We start from the raw sequence: 13127 nt of genomic DNA on the forward strand, positions 1-13127 counted from the left end.
TTATTTTTTTTTGAAATGTGTAGTACAGTATGCCGGGAAGAAACAATCGGTAATTTTTTTATTTTTTTTTGAAATGTGTAGTACAGTATGCCGGGAAGAAACAATCGGTAATTTTTTTATTTTTTTTTGAAATGTGTAGTACAGTATGCCGGGAAGAAACAATCGGTAATTTTTTTTTTTCTTTTTGCTAACTTTGAATAAATTACTTAAATGCCCGTTAGCATATACTCCCTTTGTCGGGTTGAGTCTATTTTAATTTTTGCACTATCAATTTTTCCCCTTCTTGTATGGGCAGTTAATTACCTCTTTTTTACCACATCGAAGTAACAATTCTGAATAATACTCCTTGAAAATAGTTCTTCTAGTAAATATGACCAACCTTGTTAGTATTGTTACTTTCTTGTAGCTACTACACTTTTTTTCGTATTTATTGTTGGATTTTCTTAATCCTAAGTCCTAAAACAATCTCCCCATTAATCTCAAAACCCATCTTCCAAGTATTTAATTTTTATCCCCCTATAATTTAATATATTAATAGTTACAAAATCAAATTATTTTGATTAGGCTATTTCTCATGCACATGTGTTCACTCATATAAATATACTAGTCTCTCGACGCACGTGTGTTCCATGTGAATTTCTATAAATTCGTTAGAACAATTGAAATTCTATGCAAATCGTGTGAAGTGGATAATATTTTTTAATGTCCATCAAGAAACACCAAATGAGGGGCACATTGTAATGTTTAAAATCAATTCCTTTGAAGCTTCCATCAGTAAATCAATTCCGTTGAAGCTATTACCGGTTATTTTTTAACTTTGTTTAGTAGCTAACACACTTTCAATAAAGTCACATGACTAATTTGAGCCAAATAACAATACATACTTACGATAATGATAAAAAAAATAAGATTGGTGAAGTCTAGTAGAGAAAAAACACACAAAAAATAGAAGAAAAATAAAACATATACATCATTCACAAGACTTTATCATATAGATTATAGATAGAAAATAAATATAGAATCAATAAGTTATCCATATTCGGAAATCGGAAGCTACAAGTTTAAAGAGAAAACAAAAGACGCAGACTATTTTCTTTGGTTATATTATATTTTGGTTAGTGTATCTATTTTACTCCAAATGTAACTAACACTTTGATTGATGATAGCCAGCTTGCTCAAATTTTGATAAGATTCTCAGGAGTCATTTTGGGTTTACATATCTTTTTAACCTAATTTAATAGTTGGGTTGAACTTAGAAATAGACTGAGTTTGAGTTAAGTATGTCTGCTGAGAAGAAACTGCAACTTGTAAATGTGTATTCAAGAAAAAGTATGAAAAGCAAGATTTCACATTCCAACAATGTCAACATCAATGTACATGACATGAAAAACCATAAACAAAGTTTTCTCAGTAACAAAAGAACTCAAACACCCTCCCCTTTCCCCAGAGCCTGGGGCAACTTATCTTGCTCAACAATTGCATTAAAAAAACTGAACACATATACTACTGCAAGCATGCAGTTTCATCATGTGTTCCTCCTAGACAATCCTAAAACCATGCTTCTAATAGAAAAGAAGTTGGTTCACATCTAGTAGTGTAGCCATATTTAGAAGTGCTGTACTTTCAGTGCACGCCAGTAAGCCTCCCAATTGCTGCCTTCTGATGGAAAGAAACCATCAATTTCGAGCATTCCCTGTTGTAGAAAATCAAGCGACACACAATCAAACATCTGTCTGATTTGTCAATAAATAGATATTAATCTAAAGTATACTTACAAAAGTTGATCTTTGACATAGCTGCTATGCTTCTCACAGGTTTTATTCCACTCCTTAAGACACACCGAGAGTGCATTGTGCAGTAAAGATAGCAGCAGCTGCAAGCATTGATGGTGGGAATCGAAGCATTTCATACTCCACTAGACATGGCTCAATCAAGAAGAATGACACTAGCTCCACCTGATTTAAACATAAACAAAAAGTTATATGAGTAGTGATTCAGAATGTTGTTAATACTTCTTAGTAGAAAAGAAATAAGTAAGATAGTAGAAAAGAAATATATGTATATATATACTAGGGGGTGAGTGCCCGTGCAAGGCACGGGCGTGTTTTATATTGACGTGAAAATAAAGAAGACGTGGTTGTGTTTTAAATATATTACATAAGTTTTGTGCAAGGTTATACATGAAGCTTGCTGCTAAAGAGAAAGTACAGATGTTAAGTTGACGTTGGATTCTAAAATGAGTCAACAAAAGTAGCTTGGTGCATGCCGAATGTTTTTTGTTATCGTGAATCTCTTTTGGTCACTCGGGAATGGTATTTTTGCTTCAATTGAGAATGTTTGTTCCTGTATTAAGAAAAGAATGAATGTAAGTATTTGTAGTAAGTTTTAACATTAAATAATGAATGATTTTTTTACTAACATCTTCTTGGGGTTCAATGTTTGCAATTGGGATGACTTCTTCCATCTACTGTAATGGAGATGAGAGATCCAGATTTGGATGTGCTCCTCAAAGTAAATGAAGTGTTCCTTTGTTCTCTGTGACCCTGCAGATAATGTCAAAGAAGGTACATTGCTGGTAATGTTAATTTGATATGTAAAAAAAAGACGGTGAGAATATATTAAGGAGTGCTGTAATACCATGCTTGTAGTTGCTCGCGTTGTGGATAAGGTGGATCAATTAGTATTGTTGTGTTGAATTTGGTCATCAATGATACACCTACGCTAATTACATTAGATATTAATAAGTTTGAACTCGGAGAGGAACTATCATTCAAAATAAGTATATTAAGACTAATCAGTCATTACTGAACTTAATCAATTATTAGTTGATCCAAACATGCGTTGACAGGACCATATTAGGCAAAATCAGCATCACAAACAAAATGTATGTTCCATTAGCAAGGGACAAGGGAGGCAAATAGAGTTCTATAGATCTAAAAGAAGGTTCACATGTAATAATACTAAAGTAAGAATTAATACTTATACATATACAAATAATATAGATGTAACATGAAGTTTTCAGTAGCTAACAATCTTTATGTTGACAGTGAATCACCAAATAGAGATATCATACTTCATAGGAGGTAAGTTGAGACAAAGGAATACTAGCAAATGAAATGGGTGAGGAAGATATAGAGGAGAACAAAGTGGCTTCATTTAGTGTTTATGTTCTCATTACTGACAGTTAACAATGTCATACAGTTGCAGCGTAGTAACATATTCAATGTGGTTGCACAAATGGGGTGTGTGGAGGGTAGAATGTACGTGAACCTTATCCCTAGGTCACGCTAAAATGCTATTGAAATAATGTCAAAGATGTCACCACAGCTTAGTTTACGTGTTGCCTTAGGTAATTTATGATATGATGACAAACTAAGCATATTCCTGTGTAAGAGCACAGATGCTTCAAAGTAAAAGCAACAATTGATATTACCTAGTAGAATAATCAAGAAGAAGCAAACTTAGTAAATCAAAGCCTCTTATTGGGGTTTTTCTGGTTTCAATAAACCAACCAAATGAAACTTAAGTTTGAAAGAAAGTCACATAACAACAAAGACTAAAATATTTTTGATTTGATATTTCAAAGTAAACATTGCACACCCAGAGTTCCCCATATGAAAAACATTGATTAAAATCAGAGAGCATTTTGTTGTGCCAAGAAACTGGGCTGACGGGATGTACTCACGTGATGGACAGGGAAAAAAAGAAGCAAAAAAGGAATTGTTAACAAATAGTGCTTTCTAATTTTTCCCTATGGAGGACTCATGATAGTATAACAGAATTACCTGCTCATAGGAAAGTGTGGTTCAGCGTGTTTCGGGAAAAAATAATTTAAAAAATTGTTTCTTTTATTCTACTTTATTGAATTAACAGTCCAGGCACAAACAGTTATGTAGACAGAATGAAGAACAGAACAGTAGATCAATATAGGTAAATATGTAGAATGCACAAGTGGAGGAACTCACTTTTGTCAGTGAAGAGTGTTTCCTTTGTTTCCTCAGCTGGAGAAATCTGAGTTCCAAAATGCTACAGAAGGTAACGAAGAAGTCAAATGACAGCATACTAAGAGCAAAACCTCGTGAATTCCATCTCAAGGGAAGTATAAAAAAACAAAAAGCACAAATAACAACACAAGTAGTCAGCAGAGTGGCTGCATAAGTCCTATTTGCCAGATTTTTTTTTTATATTTCCAGGTCACTAAACTATTTTAACCTAGGGATAAGTGTTAAGGTAGAGAGGTAACAGCCGCGAGGGGCCAATCACAACGTAATAATCTAGCTCAACTAAGTGTCGTCAAATATAAAATTGGTGTCCAAAAAATAACAATTTCTGTTTATCGAGCAAAACACTGTTACACCAAAGCAAGGAATAGAAGTATAAATCATTAACATGCATCTGTTTTCCTTTTAGGAAAAGTTTGAATGGCAATTCTAATTTATATTACTCAATCGGTACTCATCTTCTTAAATGGTGCAACTTTGTTGTAACAAAGCATTTTTTCTACTCGAACTAAGTTATTCCTTGCACTTTATCCAGAGCAAACTGACTCATCTAGTGGGAAATACTATAACTAAAGAATTGTTTCTTTTTGTTGATGCAACATCACTTGTTCTTGATTGTGTTCTTATAAACCATTGATGATATACTTCCTGAAGCATCTCTGAAGCAGAGGTAGACTCGTATATAATTCAATTCAACACATACATTAAACGAATGATGTTAAGTGAAATGACCACCTATTGATTGTACCTCGCAAGTTTCACACGTGAACAATTTGTTCTCCTTTTCTTTTCCAAGCTGAACTATGACTATTTATGTATTATAAGAGCTTAGCATACATCAATGGATCTCCAAAACCATTTCTACTAACCAATACTGAGGATTAAGGTTGTTTTTTTTTTATAACCGAGAAATCCGTCTGTGACCCGCCCTTTAGACCAATCACAGCCTTCTAAACTCGGTGGATAATGGGCCCGCCCCTCTACCCTTCTCCACTTAAATACCGGGCTTTGCTTTGCATGGTGTGGGGCATGAACCTGCGACCTAAGCCACAAATCCTACACCTTTTGCCACTTAGGATTAAGTTTTTTATTCTGCCTTCTTTTTGTTTTCCCTTTGCATTAAGTAGAACTTCTCACTTAAATTGAGTAGTTACATAAAACTCCACACAATATACAATAGCCATCCAAAATAGCATATCCTACTTATGAGAGAAGAGAGTCCCAAATTCATGTTTGAAGAAAAACAGAGGATAGATAATCAATAGTATTCACTGTGTTTACACTTAAATTTTTTTCATAAGGTTCTCATGATATGCTAATTTATTTAATGACTTCTTCTTAATCTTTTTCCATTGTTGATTTGCAGATGAACTGTGCTCATTTAGAAAATTGCCTTCATGAAGAAACAGAGAAAGCTCAAACGCATCTGTGTACAGCTAATAGAAGAGCCTCAAAGTATTACTTTTTCGCAAGTTTCATGCGTGAACAATTGATTGTTCTCCTTTTCTTTTCCTAACTGAACTATCACCATCTATGTATCAATCTCAATAAAAAAAAATTGAGTTTCACGCGTGAACAATTTGTTCTCCTTTGCTTGTCCAACCTGAGCTATCAGTATCTATATATTATAAGGGAAACAGTAATGGTTTTTTTATGTACTTTTGGATAGGGTTGGACATGTCAATTAATGCCTAAGACTCAGAGTAGAAGTAATGCCTCTACAGATACTCCCATAGCCAAAATCAAACCTCTACTTCTCCCGCTTCGTCTTTCCTCTATTATGCTTTATGGTTTTTCTCTTTCAGGTATGAGCTGATTCATTTTTCTATGTTTTTTCCTTAATTTTTTTGCACTATATCCAGGTAGATATCTTCCTTTTTACTGTTGTTAGTAATCTATCTTATGCGTGTTACTTTTTCATTATTTTCAATAATGTCTTGGTAGAATTTGGCACACATCTACCCCTAAAAGACCACTAAGAGTGACAGCCAGTAATCAGGGCAGAAAAAATTGCTCCAATTTAACCCAAAAGTTATCCTTAGCTTGCCCCATATCAGCTGAAACAATGTTAGCTATAACAATAGTTGAAGCGCCAGAAGATTCTTTACACAAAATAACAAAGAACTTTTCTGTTGTTGTTGTCTATTTGGTAACATAAAGACACTTCATCACAAGGCACTTTCTGAAATATGTCGCCTGTTATGTTCTTGCTAACAGACAACAAAAGAACAATAAAAATAAGAACAACAACAACACGAATATAATCATACTCAGAAATGTCGGTTCTTTGCTCGCAAGTTAAGTACTATCACCAGCTATGTATCATTCTTAATAACTCTTTCGCGAGTATCACACGTGAACAGTTGGTTGTTCTCTTTTTCTTTTCCTAGATGAACTATCACCATCTGTGTATTATAAGAGAAAGAGTAATGCCTTTTTATGTTCTTTTGGATAGCGCTGTGCAGATCGGAAAGAACTAACTTATTATAATGTCTTAATTTGAAAAGTTCATAAATTGTAAGTGATGCTTTCATCTAGGAATGATATGTCACCTAAAATGACAACTTACTAAGAGCAAACCCCGGCAAACTCCATACTGAACCTCTTTTCATTATTACACGTACTTTCTATGTAGTTTGAAGCTGAAGTAGGTATCTCTCCGTCAAGGAATTGTCTCTTTTATTTTACGTTCATTCAATTAGTGAATATTTTTTTGGAAAATGCGAAACCCATTGCAGCAATAACCTTGGGATGCTTTCAGCAACAAATTTTCCCCAATTCGAAGTAACATTAGGTTTAAAACAGAAAGCAACAATTTAAATATAACAAATGGAACATTGAACGAAGCACAGAAAGCAACAATTTAAGTAACAAATAGAACATTGAAGGAAACATAAATCGAAGAAATAAAGACAGAAAGATGCATTAGAACGACAAAACTCAACAGAGAGAACCCAATACAGCAAACAATCAACAGAAACACAAAGGAGAAAGGTCAAGACAGCAAACAAGCAATGCAAAGACAGAAAGCATACCTTTTTGTTTGTTCGTAATAGCGAATCTCTAAATCGTTGATTTGAGCACAAAATGAATATGTTGTTTTTCCATGGAAATAAACAGAGCCCTTTCCGTTCCCATTAACGTAAAGAAACACAGATTCAACACGTACGTCGCTGGAGATGGGAGCGCAAAAACACGCGGCAGCTCAGGGAAGAAAGGCAAAATGAGATTACGAATTCACCCTTTTGGATGATATCCTTTTGAGAAAATGACAGGCTTGCCCCTGAAGGACTGAAACTTGAAAAGATCTCATCTGGTGAAATGACGACTTTGCCCTTGATTAAGAATGACTAGTATTTAGATATATATTTCTACTATATAGAAAAGCCAAGTGATGGACGACCACTGGCATTTTTGAAAATTCAACTTCAGTCAAGGGCAAAATAATAATTACATCACTATGGAATGGAAGTCTAGAAGGATCGCAAGCAAGTCTCTTCTCTTCTCCACTCTACTAGAAGAATCAGTTCTTAAGAACAGAAACATCTAGAGCTCATCCAAATATTTTATTCTATATATAGGTAAGTTTGATGCATCTGTCTGTAGAATTTTTGTATTTTGACTTTCTCCACATACCTCATATACTTCAAAATTAGACCCAAATTCATTTGTAACAACTCAATCAGTTATTACAGTTTAATTCACTTCGTTACAAAATAATAAGATCATTCGATTTCTGATTTGGGTTTTTGATTTACCATAACTGTTTTTTAATTTTTAGTTTCTACTTTTGAGCTTTTAGTGTAATTATACTTTATCATGCATTTTCTTTTGATTTCAATTCTTATTTGGGTTACATATATCACTATCAGGAAAGAATGGTGTCGGACAATTGTATCTAGACTTTTTTTCTCCGTTCTATTTGTCTGCTTAGTGTTTCATTCGTGCCTTCTCTATACTACCCTTACCAGTAGCTTCAACATTATTTTGCATATATGCATGCTCTTTGGCTTCTTTTTTTTTTTTTTTTTGGGAAAATAATCTTAGAAACTTCCTTATGTAACATGAGTGATATTGTTAGATGATTGCATCACATATCAATAATTGATTAATTGTACTTCATGATTGTGGCCTTCTATTTGATTGTTATTTGTTTCTTACATTGATCTTATTTAGTAGAAATTTCTAATGCATGCTAGATGTTTGAGAAACTGTCACAATAAGAAAGTGGCCTTTGTTTTCGTTGTTGAGAATTAAAATCTCAGTTTTATATACTTTTAAGCTAAGTTGATTGCACTCTTTACTTATCTGTGTCGACATAAGTGTGGATGTGGATTCTGTGTCCAATTTGGTCAACTAATTTTGGATATTTCTATCAAAATTGATAGAGAAAGTCTGGACAGTATAATCAATACAAAAGATAAAGTGAAGTTTGAAGAAAATAGAATATCTTTTATATAGAAATTTCTATGTTACTAATTTTCTTTTATTCTTCTTCCAAGAGCCTCCTCAAGTTCTCCACATAATATCTCATAATGTAGGTTTTATGATCCTATTTTTAGATATTTTAATTATATTTAGGCGATTTTCCGTACCCATATCCATATATGGATTTATATTTTCGAATTTTAAAAATTAGATCATGAAGGATTTGATATGTAGATTCGTAGTCGTATCGAACACCCACACCCAAGTACCAGAAATTTAACTTGACATTATGTGAGAATTTTTTTAGGTCACAATAAAAAAAGTGGCATTTATCATAATACATGAGTTAATTTAGATGTTCCACTGAGAATTCTTTTCATTACTTAAATGCAAAATAATTATTTTAAAGGATCAAATAATTCAACTGATTAAGAGAAACGAAATGAACACATAAATTATAAACATCTTTAAACGTTTGTTTTAGTTCAATAAAGGTTGTATATAAGTACTGCTATGAGCACATCTATGACAGTGTTTTCTAACTTTTCTCATGTAATTTACGGTAAAGTAAGAAAAGCATTTAACACTTGAAAATATTATAAAAGAAGAAAATATTCACACAGGCGAAATGAGAAGAGAGGACGACCAAGGGTGTATTTGTAATTTCACAACTAAAATAATGACTTCTACAGAGTGGCAGGTAAGTAGCAATTGAAATGAGGGATCCACGTGTCTCATCTTTGCACCTATATATTCTTCTGATTGCCAATATAAAAGATGACGTGAATCATATTGTTTTTTCTTTTTAAAAAAAATCTTTTCCCTTTCACAATTATTTTATAACTAAAAATTCATTTTTTTCTTTTTAAAATAAACAAAGTTAAAACATTTTAACCCATTTTTTTTTATTTTAGGATATACAAAATTGTGATAGTGTGTGTGATTAAAAAAAAGCAACTTTCGCAAACATAATAATCATATTTGTATGTTATAGCTATAGTTTGCATAATTGCGCTTCATAACAAATTTTATGTTTGCTATGGAGCTTTTGATTTGTATAATTTGTTACAAACATTCAATTTTACACAAATTATTTAGTTTTGTATAAATTCATTTATACATTGTAATTTGTATAATAAGATCTGTATTTGTATAATTATAAGTGTATAGGGCGAAAATATATGTATTTGTATTTGTATATATACTTTTCCCTCGCTTTATACAAACACAAACGCATTTTATACATTTTATATCGAAATGTATAAAATGACTAATTGTATACCGAAAATGGCTAATTGTATATTAAATCAGATGGCGAAAAAAGGGGATATTTGCTGTGAATTAGAATTAAAATAAACTATGGCTATAACATTTAATTTGAATTAATGGTTTGTTATTTCATACAATTTTCCCTTAAAAAATGTATTTGCTAATTAAAATGTGATAGTGTACGTTAATTAGATAGAAATAATATTTCTCTATCTCAAATTAACTGTCATGATCGTTTTTCAAAAATCAATCATATAAACTTTGATCTACAATGTAACATATATTTTTCATTAAATTGCTATGAGAAAAGGTTACAATTTGTATTTTTTTAATAGTTTTGAAATATCTAGATATATTTTAAAATATAAATTATTGAGTTGATTCAATTCAATATAGTTGTGAAGATTGTTTAATCCACACTCAAAAGGTGAATAAAGATAATTAATTTGAAATGATGGGGTATTATATTTCTATACAATTTCACAATGAATTACTAATTATTTTGAATGTAACGCTTAAATTCAAAGGTTTGAAATTTTACATTTAAATTAATAATCCCTAAAATATAATTAATGTAATATATCATATGATGATGAGAATCAACTCTCTTATTTTTCTACTAGATATAGGACCCCATGCCAGCACGGGGCCCAATATATATTTTTTTTTAAATTTTAATTTATGTCATATTATGGAATTTGAGAAGTTATTGAAATTTTTATATGATTTTAAAAATATTTTAAATTGTTAGCTATTGTGATTTGTAGTACTTTTTTTTAACATAATTTTGAAAAAAATATTTATTACTCTGTTTGTTCTAATTTATGTGGCACACGCAGAATTTCAAATATTAACCATTTTTTATATGTCTCTTTAATATATTAAGTTGTTAATTATTGTATTTTTTAGTACATTTTGAACTTAAATTCTATCAATGCCATATAAATTAGGATAAAAAACCTAACATATAATATTTAAATATATTTAAAAATAATATAAGTAATACTATACATTACAATAATTAACAGCTTCATTATTTAAAACTTATATACAAAATTTAATTGACTCTCTAAATTCTATTGGTACCACATAAAATGGATTATATGATAAACATATATTGTTTGAAATTGACGAAAAAGAAACTATAAATTACAATAATTAACAAAATAAATCTCTCGACTCCAACAAATCTATCAATTAATGCCACATAAATTGGGACATGGCAAATAACATATATTATTAAAAAATTAGGTTCAAAATGTACTATAAAATACAATAATTAACAACTTAATATATTAAAGAGACATAAAAAAGGGTTAATATTTAAAATTCTGCATGTGCCACATAAATTAGAACAAATAGAGTAATAAATATTACTTTCAAAATTATGTTAAAAAAAAGTACTACAAATCACAATAGCTAACAATTTAAAATATTTTTAAAATCATATAAAAATTTCAATAACTTCTCAAATTCCATAATATGACATAAATTTTAAAAAAAAGTGTTATAAATCATAATAAATAGTACAATATTTAAACTACTTTAAAAGCATTATAAATTGTAATAAATAATACAACAATTTAAATTACTTATTACTTAAAATTTAACGACTTAAAAATATTTTTTTAAATGTATTAAAATTTTGGTTAATTGTCAAAACTTTACATGTGCCACATAAATTGGGACATGGACAGTCACACATATTTTTTTAAAAAAATTACATTAAAAGTATTCTATCAATTAACAACATATATTGTTTGAAATTGACGAAAAAGAAACAATAAATTACAATAATTAATAATAAAAAAAAGGCCTACTCCAAAAAATCTATCAATTAACAACATATATTGTTTGAAATTGACGAAAAAGAAACAATAAATTACAATAATTAATAATAAAAAAAAGGCCTACTCCAAAAAATCTATCAATTAACAACATATATTGTTTGAAATTGACGAAAAAGAAACAATAAATTACAATAATTAATAATAAAAAAAAGGCCTACTCCAAAAAATCTATCAATTAACAACATATATTGTTTGAAATTGACGAAAAAGAAACAATAAATTACAATAATTAATAATAAAAAAAAGGCCTACTCCAAAAAATCTATCAATTAACAACATATATTGTTTGAAATTGACGAAAAAGAAACAATAAATTACAATAATTAATAATAAAAAAAAGGCCTACTCCAAAAAATCTATCAATTAACAACATATATTGTTTGAAATTGACGAAAAAGAAACAATAAATTACAATAATTAATAAAAAAAATAGTCGACGAAATTGACGAAAAATAAATTATAAATTACAATAATTAACAAAATAAATCTCTCGACTCCAACAAATCTATCAATTAATGCCACATAAATTGGGACATGGCAAATAACATATATTATTAAAAAAATATTTAAATAATTAAGCTGTTAATTATTGTAATGTAGAGTATTACTTAAAGTATTTTTAAATATATTTAAATATTATATGTTAGGTTTTTTATCCTAATTTATATGGCATTGATAGAATTTAAAGTGTCAAATAATTGTTAATTATTGTAATAGATAATATGGAGTATTTAAGTCATTTATAGTGTAGTATTTAATATATAATATGTAGTATTTAAGTGTTATATTATGGAATTTGAGAAGTTATTGAAATTTTTATATGATTTTAAAAATATTTTAAATTCATAACTATATATTTCAATGTACAAGATTTTGATAAAATAAAATCTTTAAAGTTAAATTATAATGTTTTTGAAATTTAAATGTAAAAAACATATATAATGATTTTATAGAAAAAAAAATATCATATAAAATTAAATGAAAAGGATAATAAATTCAACTTTTACCATGATAAGGTTGAAAAATATTATTTAAGGGGAAGGAGGTGGGGCCCACTTGTATATTTTATATAGTAAGTATTGAACATTTGTAATGATTTAATTGGAACAATGGTAGTAAATCCTAGACTCTTCTAAGATATAGTATATAATTATATAGAAGAGTGAAGCCAACCAGGATGACCAAGGGCAATTCTGAAAAATCTTATATGATTGAAGGGCAAAATGGTAATGTGTCATAAGATTAAAGAGCAGCCTAGAACTTAGAAGTACAGTCTAGAAGTATTTGTTTCTCTTTCTCCTCCCAAGAGAACAAAATAAACAGAGGCCAAGAACTTGTAGAACTCCACGACAAATAAGAACTTTTTCTTCGTCTTTTCCTCATTCTTGTGACATCAGGTATGCTTTCCATTCAAATTTATTTTGGTTGTCTCAAGTCTCAAGCTGATTTAACAAACCAAGCGAATTTGCTAAATTCATTTTGATTTTTACCTGCTTCTCCATTTTCTTGCTCTTTTCATTTTACTTTCACTCTTTAATCACTCTCTTTACTAGCATAACTGCCTCAATTAAAATATTAA

General features: G+C 29.8%; 2 long non-coding RNA genes across 5 annotated transcripts in view; one reads left to right on the forward strand and one right to left on the reverse strand.

Annotated features, from left to right (window-relative positions):
- Positions 1-1318: 1318 nt before the first annotated feature.
- Positions 1319-7201, reverse strand: LOC102603456 (uncharacterized). 4 transcript variants are annotated; one of them, XR_366911.2, is made up of 7 exons: positions 7037-7201; positions 3966-4026; positions 2638-2716; positions 2420-2543; positions 2181-2343; positions 1776-1955; positions 1319-1693 (listed from the first exon to the last, which is right to left on the reverse strand). It is a non-coding gene; the product is annotated as an uncharacterized lncRNA (long non-coding RNA). The 4 variants fall into 4 exon arrangements; XR_366910.2 differs by having other exon boundaries at positions 2158-2343; XR_366909.2 differs by having other exon boundaries at positions 1776-2343.
- Positions 7202-12846: 5645 nt separating this feature from the next.
- The window catches only part of LOC107059671 (uncharacterized), a 2690-nt gene continuing 2409 nt past the window's right edge, over positions 12847-13127 (forward strand). Inside the window, exon 1 of the long non-coding RNA XR_001472823.1 lies at positions 12847-12945. This is a non-coding gene — a long non-coding RNA (uncharacterized lncRNA). The remainder of the gene's footprint in view (positions 12946-13127) is intronic.

Source organism: Solanum tuberosum, unplaced genomic scaffold (genome assembly GCF_000226075.1).
Source record: "Solanum tuberosum cultivar DM 1-3 516 R44 unplaced genomic scaffold, SolTub_3.0 scf00032, whole genome shotgun sequence".
NCBI classification, from domain to species: Eukaryota; Viridiplantae; Streptophyta; class Magnoliopsida; order Solanales; family Solanaceae; genus Solanum; species Solanum tuberosum.